General features: G+C 31.7%; 1 long non-coding RNA gene across 1 annotated transcript; it reads left to right on the top strand.

Moving 5' to 3' along the window:
• LOC109716942 lies at positions 7573-10974 on the top strand. The gene is made up of 3 exons (XR_002218084.1): positions 7573-7660; positions 7876-8030; positions 10769-10974. It is a non-coding gene; the product is annotated as an uncharacterized LOC109716942 (long non-coding RNA).

Genomic DNA, 11198 nt, shown 5'->3' with positions numbered 1-11198 from the left:
CTCTTTCAACACCTAATGATAAAAATATTAAACAAAAAAAAATTTCATCTCTTTTACTTCTCTCTACAATATTCATATATCATGAACAGTATGTAGAGGAATAATCTAATTTATAAAGAGAATGGGTTGAACATTAAAATCCTCAACGGATTCCAATAGTGGAAACCGTTNCCCTTTCGTCCTCCTCCGCCGCCTCGCCTTCGCCCTCGTTGTCTCTGCCTACCTCTCCATCAACACCCATCTTAGTATCCTCCCTACTGTCGCCGAAATCGATGGGCGGCGACGGTGTAGGAGGAGAAGGGGAGCAGGTGGAGAAGAAATTGGAGAGGAATCGTGGCCGATTGAGGTGGAAATAGCGGTGGATCGAAGGGGCGGCTGAGGAAGCTCAGGAAGAAGACAACAATGGCGAGGGGCAAAATGGTCATTTTACACACCGTGACCCCCCCGTGAACATTTTTCATTTTACAAGGGGGCAAAGTGTAGGTTTTTAAATGTCAGGGGGGAAAGTGAAAAAGCGGGTTATTACAGGGGGGTTTTCTGTAATTTAGCCAAAAAATAATAGCCTCTTTGCCAAGTGCTCCGTTTTTTGAGTTTGCAAAAATTATAATTTAACCCTCCAACCTTTGAGTTTCGTATCAAAAACTCATTGTGTGTGTATTTTGACCAACACCTTTCTATAGACTTTCATATAATTCGACGCATAAAATGTCGCACCGTTGACCAAAATACCCATTTCTACCCTATATATTGATCACTTGTCGTAAACCTCTTTAAACTGCGCTTTTATCACGCATAATCTAAAAACGAGCCTCACCATGACTTCCTACCAGACCTTGAGGGTGGCAATTTTCATTTCACTAAAAACTGTTCCATTTTACAGACGAAGCCTACTGCTTTCCGAATTTATTCAGTTAATCTAATTTTTCAAAATTTTAAAAATTTCCTGAATTTGTCTCGAATCAATTTATTATCTCTTATTTACTATCCTATTCGATGTGGATCTGGCTAGGAGACCACCAAACTGGATCGATTTGCGTACCTAGCTATCCAGATTAATACAAGTTCTTTATGGTTAAAACAAAAAAAAAAAAAAAAACTACACAATAATTAAATGTAACTTTTTAAAATTTAAAATAATAAATTATAAATGAATTAAACCACAAAGGGTAAATCAAAGTTTACCCATAGAATTAGGGATGTCAACGGATATGGATATCCAATATTTTGCCTGAACTGGGACCCAACCGGAGTGGGTTTACCCAGATGGTTAACAAGCTGGTTTCAATTATGGGTATAAAAAATAAAAAATCAATAGACTCGTGTTGGTATATGGTTTTTATCTATACCGGATCCAAACCCAAACCCAAACCTGAATTCAAACTGAACCCAAACATGAACCAACTTTATGTTATATAATATATTAAAAATTAATTATTTATAACTTTTTTCAAATGTGATAGTTTTTTTTATTTTGAAAATTTAAATTTGAGTATAATATGTTTGGAAATTAGAAAACAAAAATGATTGTTTTCGGGTTCATGTTTTTGTAGTTCGGATTTGAATTTCGATTTTTATGTCAAGTTCAGGTTCAGTTATGAATTTAAAATCCGACAATTTTATAGGTTCAGATTCAAATTTCAGATTCGATAGTCAGATTTAGGTTTAAATTATTGAAAACTCATTTCAAATTCAACTCGTTGGCATCTCGACAAAAAATTAATGACAGAACGAAAAGGAGCTTCTTTTAGAGGTTGTTTGGTTATATATGTTAGAACAAATACCGCATAGAAAATCTGATTATGATTAAAAATCTAACTAATTTTTTGATAAAGATAAAATCAGACTTACAAATAAACGCTAAAATCCAAATAAATAATTTGATTGATCCGGAAGCGTGCGTGGCACTACCCTAAGGCGTATTCCCGTCCTTACGGCTTACGTGCGGGATTAACCGGAAGCACCACCCCAAGGTACGACCGGAATTCCTCCTCCTAAGAGCACGAACGCAGGAGAGGTTAACGAAGACTCTTGCAACACCCGATGATAAAAATATTAAACAAATAAAATTTCATCTCTTTTACTTCTCTCTACAATATTCATATATCATGAACAGAATAATCTAATTTATAAAGAGAATGGGTTGAACATTGGAATCCTCAACGGATTCCAATAGTGGAAACCGTTTCCACCTAATTAATCCATCTCATTAATTAAAATAAATAACAATAAATACTAATAAATGAGAATAAAAGAATTAATAAAATAAAAGAATAATAATAGTAATTGAGAAATTATTGGATTTTCTCCAACAATATCATTGTGGAATATTATTATTTAACTAGAAGTATATTAGTTGTATCCCATGTTGTATCTTTATTATAATAGTAGTAGTTCTTTTATTACCATTTTCTATTAATGCTTTTTGGGACCGAGGAGAAATCGAGCATCACTTTCAGTAATTACACATACTGAAAACTTATTTCAAATTCTCATTTCTTTAATTATTGTTACTATTTTTTAGAGTCATCCTTCACCGGTGAGATGCATGATCGCAACAAAGATGTCGCGAATTAAATAGACCATTGCTAGCTAGTGTAGACGGTGGCCATTTTGTATGAACAATATTATATAACATTTTGGGGTTAATGTAATGTATACTCTGAGATGTTGAAATATAATAGTTTTAAATTAGAAGTTTATTTACTCTAATATTTTTGTATCCAAATTTTATATATGTTGTATAGATTGGAGTATATTCCACCTTTGTGCGGGTAGAAAAAATCTTACTTATTCGTTAGGTCTATTGCACGTGCCCGAGCGAGTCCCTTGGACGGCTATCGGTGTGACACGAACGTATATTAGCAAGCTGACTGGAGCTTGTGTTTAGTTTGTTAAGACATCGGGCTAAAAACTCCAACTCATGTTCGGTTCATTTATTAAATGAGTCATTTAATTAGCACATTAAAGGTAAATTTCTAGGCAAAAAAATGCAAGACCAATTAAGCCGATTGGTCATACTCATATATTCGGATCGACAGGTCTTACGTATCATATTAATTTGCTTTCGCACTATATTTAAAAATATATAAATGAGGTATAGGTCTTTCACTTAGATAATGATGGTTGATTAATTGTCATTAAAATAATAAGAGATGATTCCGAAGATTGAAGCACAAGCGATCTTTTATTTTTTAAATTTGCAAAAGTATAGCATGAGTGAGTTTAATTAGTACCAGAGCGAGGACGGCTCAGATATGGATTCTAATTATCATTTCCCATCTTCCTATTTTATTTTTATTTCTTATTTTTCTGAATTTTTTAGTATTCTTATTGAATTTGATGCTTTTGTTTATGTACTCCTTACCACTATTAAAAATTTTCAAATTTACCTCCTTAATTTTCAAAATATCCTTCCCAAATTCAATCCTATTAGTAAATCCTAGAGGAAGGAAGAATATTCGAAAAAAAAAAAATAGAATTAAAAAGGGTATTTTGGTTATTTTGGTGTAAGTAAGATATTTTAAAAATTTAGAATTAATAAGGGTATTTTGGTTATTTTGGTGTAAGTAAGATATTTTAAAGATTTTGAAGGGTATATTAGATATTATCCTAAATTTATTTTGAAATTACCATAATTTCTAATTTTTTAACTCTGAAAATTCCTAAAAATTCAAAAAATTTCAAAATAAAATCATAAATATTTGCAACAAATCATATTTATTTTCCACCACTTTTCTTTATTCATTCAATAATTACGCACATTTTAACTTTCTTCTTTAAAATCTTAAATCTCCTTTCATTTAAAATCCACCAAAATATAAGATAGTATATTTCGTCCTACATTATTTCTTTTGCTTCAACAGCATACACCAAACTGTCAACTTAACTCGAAGTTTTTTAAATGGCCAGTATTTCTTAAATGGCTACTCTATTATTCTGATCTCTCTAGCGGTAATTGACTAAAAAATTGCCATATATCCTCACAAAATGTTATTTTTATTTCAGCGTGTGACTGTATGATATGAAATTCATTTCACACTTTCAGTTAGCAAATTAATAAGCTCTGATACCAAATCAAAATCAAACGTAGTTGCATGATGCGAGACTGGCAAATCAATTCTAATACCAAATGTAATAATTCTACCCACTAAAACTATAATTAGATCGGCGCAACATTATCTCTCTTTTAGAAAACAGAGTGCGATAGGACTGGTCGAGAAATGTTGGCTGATAGATGGAATTGCAGGGTTATCACTTTCATTATTGTTTGTAGAGACAGCAAGACTCCGTCTAAGTATATTCCGTCAGTCAACAAGTTGTATTTATATTAAAAGTTAATTGCATATATACAGCTTCTTGTAAATATAACGAATTGTAAATATATCTCTATAAAAATTAAATTTCTTATGTTATTCCTATAAAAGTACTAACGTTATCAAATATGCCTCTGCCGTTACGATCCGTTGGAAATATTTGTTAACCATAGATAAAATATTAACCCTGGTTAGTTAATAAGGTGAATCGACATTTTTACCTCTCTGATATTATACCTTCTTCTGTTAATTAAAATTTTAGCAACGAGAACTCTCCTTCTTCTTCCTTTTTTTTTCCTCTCTCTCTTTCATGCTAGTTTCAAACTCGTAGCTAGAATTTCTCCGTCTCCATTTATCCACGACGCGTGTTCCTTCACTCATGTCGAACGCGTATTGCTTTCCATTCAATTTTCTCTATATTTTTTTCCTTATTTTGCTAAAAAAAAAGGTTTAGGCTTTCAACAGTGAGAAAAGATGTTGCAATAATGATGGATTGGGCTAGGTTTTAAAGAGGGAGAAGATGAAAAAAGAAGATATTGAAAATTTTTTGGGGGAACATTTCTGCACAATTATAGCAGTTGGGGCTTATGGACGGGTATTTTTGTGATGGCAAAATTGACATTTACTTATTTGCTGTTAAAAAATAGACAACTCTCTAATGATAACAAATCAAAGGGATAAATATGAATATTATTAGACTTTTGTAGGGATAAAAGTTAAAAGTTAAATTTTGTAGTGATATATTTGTTATTTGATATATTTATAAAAAGCGGTATGCATTAATTAAACCTTATATTAAAATTACTTTCTGCTATGACAAAATTTGAGAAAAAAATATCAAGTACTGCAGGTGCAGATAAGCAAGGAGAATTGAGAGAATGAGGTACAATTAAGATACTAAATTCTCTATTTTATCTGCACAAATCCACAGAAGAAGACATATATTTATATTAACAGCTAAATCTCAATAAGACTACAAATAGTTCTTATTTAATATTAGGAATAATTCTAATTTAACTAATACCCTAATTAGATAAGGAATGATTCCAACAAAATTTTGAATAATCAAAGTTAGACGAAATCTTAATTAGACTAAAAATTATTAATCACTTATTTGTTAAAGGGGTCGACCAAAATAGAATAAGATTAGAGAAACTTCGGGCTTAGAAATTCGAGACACATCTAACACTCGTGCAACTCTCTCTGTTGGAGTTGTTTGGTTACTTTAAAAATTTTTTAAAAATGTATGATCAATAAAATCTATCAAAAGAATATTAAAATGCCAAAATCGTAAATGGATATCATGGGCCGTTAGGTTCAAGATTTGTAATATTTTGATAATCCCATATATTTTCTATGAACAATATTCAAATAATTATCTTTCATTTTAAGTTGGATAGTGGTAAAAGATGTTATGAAATGGTGAAATCATTTTTACTCCGCGGTAGTAATACGTACCGGACTAACACAGGATAGGAGGTATTCTTATTTCCATATATTTGATGGAAATCATTAGTCGTTCATTAATAAAAATATACTAATTCTTAAAAACCTTCCTACCCAAAAGGCTTGATAAGTTGGAAACAAACTTGTCATTCCAAATAAAAAATATACTATTTTCGGAATATTACAAACATTGAACCAAACGTTCCATCATACTTGTCTACTTTATAATGCAATCTTACGTTTCAAAATCTTAAATTATTTTTATGAAATAACGATCTGCCTACTAGCGCTAATAAATTTCTAGCTTCAAATTAATCACCAGCTCAAATTAATGTTTAAATCTACTCGTTGGTCTCTCATATTTTCCGATAAGGACTATTGAAATATCACAAACTTTTTCTATATAAATAAAAAAAAAAATGTAACAATCTAGTTGGGCCCAAATTACTAGCCCAAAAGCTTAATCCTAGTTGTTAGTTAATTTCTCACATTATCTCTCACTTGAGACGATTGGATATCTTGATCCTCTCTCTATTTTTGATTTGGAATTCGTGTCACGACCGAATCCCTTCTGTTCAGGTCGTGACTGGCGCACCTCCATAAGATGCTTTAAATTTAATTCATAAGTTAATTAAAGCCATTGGATCTCACATGATAATTAAGAAACAACTAGGCCCCAAGTGTGTGCATGACATGACTACAGCAATGGCCAGATGACCTCACCGGCTGTAAGGGATATGAAAACATAATGATGCGTACGTCGTGCAATATAAATCATTCACATTGAACATCTTTATTTCTACTGCATCCAAATGTCGATTACTGTTGCAAAATATTGCTTCCCTCTCTCTCTCTCTCTCTCTCTCTCTCTCTCTAACACATAATATGAGAAACCAAAGTTTTGCACTGCCTCTCTATCTCTCTCTCTAACACACAATTAATGTAAGAGAAAAGAAAGTTTTGCACTGCCTCTCTATCTCTCTCTCTAACACACAATTAATGTAAGAAAATTAAAAGAAAGTTTTGCACTGTAAATCTCTCTCTAGATCTCTCTCCCCAACTCAAAAGAAAAAAGAGAAGAATTTCTACCTCAATCTCTGTAAGAGATCAATTCTTATACCATCCAACGAATTCTAATTATAATGTTTCCTTCCATTGAAAAGCTTAAAATTTGCATCGCAACTAAGCTTGCAAGATAATAAATTACAGATTTTTTCTTTAAAAATTGAATAACCATATATGTTTCGCTAGATTTTTAAAATATTTAAATTGTGTGTCTGTCGACAGGTTAAAGCTGACTTAATTTTTTATAAGCTGACTTAATTTTTTATAAAAACTAAACGAAAAATGCCACTGTACATGTAACTGTACATGTAAATGTAGGTTGTAAAAACAAAAAAACCTTTTTGGGTTTTCACTATTAAAAAATAGATTGATAAAACTGTAGTGCACCGAACTTTGGCTAAAAATAAATTTTGAGAGGTTTAGACCGGGTTTGGATAGAATAAAAAATGATTCAAATTGAAATAGAGTTTCGAAACTCAGAGCATCAAACCAATTCGGACATTCAGAATAGGGATTTAGGCGCCAAAAAGGTTTCAGATGGCCCGTTGTAGCATTCGGATTATTCGGAGTCTCATTCTAGAGAGCAAGTTTGGCGAAGGGGCCACTTTTGGACATCTGGAAAAGTCCTTGGGGGGCCCAAATGTTGATTTGAACCTCACTTGAAGGTACCTAGATAGTTTTCCGACTCCCAACCCAAGAGCTCGGTTTGGTCGGCTGAGGATTCGTGCAACTGACCTCCAATCTTTATAGCTTGACGAAATCAAGTTGAGGAGAAGCTTTGGAGGGTGTGGATCTCTTTCTTAAGTAAGAAGAAGTTGGAAAGCATGGTGGCCAAGGTGAAATTTCATGGATTTGAGTTAGGGTTTTGGTTAATTCTTTGAAAATGAGATTTTTGGAAACCCTAGATGATTCTAAACTAGATTGGTTAAGGATACATTATGGATTTTGGGGCGTTCTTGATGAAATGGAAACCCTAGGTTGAGAATTGGGGATTTTGTGGTTTTGGGGTTTTAAGTTAAATTGACCTCTTGAATCTCTAACTGAAGGATAGCTCGATGCGGAGGACAACTCCGATTTGGAATTTGACGAGGTTACCGCACTCAATTGGAGGAATTTGAGGAATTTCGTTTGTTAGGTTTGAAGTGTGCCGAATCAATGTCGGAAACCCAATTGCTTGGAAATCCTTGCAATTGGCAATCAACCAAGGTGGGTGGTGCTCTCCAAAATGATTGGATTTCTCTCTATATCTAACTCTATTCTTTGTGCAGATATGTTTATATGTGGGATTGTGTTTGTTAGGTTTCAAGTTATCTTTTCATGTGAATTGCATGCTTCCCAAGTCAGTAAGTAGACAATTGTAATTGAGAACTTTATACTTAGGATGCATGAGTATAGTGCCATGTGAACCCTAGTGATACAAGAACTAATAAGACAAACTAGTTGAATAGGCGTCAAAAGCAAAGATTAGACATATAAAATGTAGTGAAACATTAGGCATCATTGTGAGTGTTAAATATGAACCTAGTGGCATGAATTCAGTGGAATTTCAAGTGCCAATAAAGAATTGAGTCATTGCATGTATAGCGAGACAACTAGCACCTTGCTATTGGGATTGAAATAAATCCCCAAAGGTTGCTATTGGGATTGAAATAGATCCCCAAATGTTGTCACCATGGTTAGTAGTGAGTTCTCTCAAGAAGAGGACTAGATCATACTCGCACAGTCTGTTGTGGATTGTGGAGGTCGCGACTCCACAAGCAAAGCTCGGAGTGTCACATGATAGGGAATAGGGTCACGACAGTGCCTATCCCGCAAACGGCCTATGGTATAGGTGATTGAGTTGAGCACCTCATCCCCACATGGCTTAGAGATGTGAGTTGGCTCAACCTCAGGGTGAGCCGGTATGATTGGGTAATAAGGTAAAAGAGAAAGACATCAAGGCTGCGTTTGGTTGGAGAACTAAATTTTGGAGAACAACTTTTGTTGTTCCCGAGAACATGGGATATTCCGGTACAAGATAGAACAATTGTAAATTTGTGTTTGGATGCTTTTGAGGATATTCTAGAGGATATCCTTAATAGCGTTTGGATAAAAAGTCTAGAACAACGTCTAAATATATTTTTAAAAATAAAATAATTAATTTATATTAGTATATTTTATATAAAATTATTTATAAAATTATTTCATATAGTAATTTATAATATAATATTTTATGTAAGAATCTAATTTAAAATAATATATTTTATTTTATTATATATAATAATTTATTTTATGTAATAATTTATTTTCTATAATTTATTCATAATATATTAATGAATAAAGTATAATACTAACAATATCCCTATATTTTTAATTAATAATTAGTATAAATTTTAATACAAATAAAAAATATATATATAATTAAATATTAAAGTATAAATGATAGAGTTTAATAAAATAAAAAATATATCAAATTTAATTAATTTATATTATATAATAAAATTTAAGTATAAATATATTATCATAAAAATTTAAGTATAAATTTCAATACAAATTAAAATATATATATAATATATGAAAAAAAGATTTTATGTATATAATACTTAATATAAAATAAAATAATTAAATATTAATATATAAATGATAAAACTTAATAAAATAAAATATATATCAAATTTAATTAATTTATATTATATAATAAAATTTAAGTATAAATATATTATCATAAAAATTTAAGTATAAATTTCAATACAAATTAAAATATATATATAATATATGAAAAAAAGATTTTATGTATATAATACTTAATATAAAATAAAATAATTAAATATTAATATATAAATGATAAAACTTAATAAAATAAAATATATATCAAATTTAATTAATTTATATTATATAATAAAATTTAAGTATAAATATATTATCATAAAAATAATATTTATATTAATATATTTATTTATTAAATTTGAGCATTCATTTAATTTATTTGAAATTAATTAAAATAAAGTATAAACAATTAAAAGGCCAGAAAAAAAAGAAAAAAAAGAAAAAAAAAAAAGCCAAAATCTCTTGTTCCAGCTTGTTCTCCCAGCTTGTTCTCCCTTTTAGGGAGAACAAGCTTAACGGGTTGTTCCCGGAACAACCCGTTAAGCCGGGAACAACCTGGTTGTTCCAGAAAACATTGTGTTTGGAGGGATATCCCACCTTGTTCTGGGATATCCCTCCAACCAAACGCAGCCCAAGAGTATAGTCGGTCAAGTCTTCGTCTATCTTGTAGAGAGAGAGCATAGTAGTGTCACATATTTGGTACGTGATAGGTCGATCATGCTAGCTCAACGAGCAGCCCAAGGTAGGTGAATGAGCGGCGGAGCTCATCTCCACATGGCTAAGAGGGATGAGTTGGGCTTGGTTTTATGGCACACTCCTGATTGAGTTGTGAGTAAATAGAGATCCAAGTTGAGCATATTGGACCTTGGAACCTATTTCATGTTGTAAAGACATAGTAGCGTTTGTGTTCATTTCAGCTTATGCATAGTATAGTTGTTATACTATTTTCCTATTCTTTTATCAACTTATACCTTGATTAGACCTTGTGGGAAAGTCGACGAGGTCGACGGCCGAATCCACTGGGAACTTCTTTTAGTTCTCACCCTGTGTTTTGCAAAGCCAACCACGAGCGGAGTTTCACCGGACTAATGCTTGGGCATTGCGCCTTAGATAGTGGGGTCACCAAGTGTAGGTGACCCTATGTACAAGTAAATGAGTGTAAAGGTATTTTGAAAAGAAGAATGTATTAGAGAGCAAAAGTTGTAGTTTGAGGAAAATGACATGTATCATCTAAATCCTTTACTCCTAAAAATGTTCTTGTTGTTCCTTCTATTAAGAAAAATTTACTTTCTGTACGTCAATTCTGTCATGATAATAATTGCCTTTTTGAGTTTGACTCTTTTGATTTTTCTGTGAAGGACAAGAAAATCGGGACAGGGCTTCTTCGATGCCCTAGTTCGGGAACATCATTTTATATACCTACTCTCTTCTAAAGTTGCAAGTGTCGAAAATAAGCAACAGCTAATACTGGTCGCATCTATGGTTAATAGTGATATTTGGCATAGACGGTTAGGTCATCCTAATTTTTCTGTTCTTTTTACATTTCTTAAAAATAATAAAATTATCTTGGACTCTACTTTGAAATTATCTATTTGCAATGCCTGTAATATGGGAAAACATGTTAAACTTTCATTTAATGATTCAAAATCTTAATCTATTTTTCCTTTACATATTGTTCATTCAGATGTATGGCAGTTTCCTATTCCCTCACTCTCTGGCTACAAGTATTATGTTATTTTTATTGATGATTACTCTCGATTCTTTTGACTTTATCTTTTAAAATCTAAA

Source organism: Ananas comosus, linkage group 11 (assembly GCF_001540865.1).
Source record: "Ananas comosus cultivar F153 linkage group 11, ASM154086v1, whole genome shotgun sequence".
Taxonomy (NCBI): domain Eukaryota; kingdom Viridiplantae; phylum Streptophyta; class Magnoliopsida; order Poales; family Bromeliaceae; genus Ananas; species Ananas comosus.
This window is presented reverse-complemented; position numbering and strand designations above follow the sequence as displayed.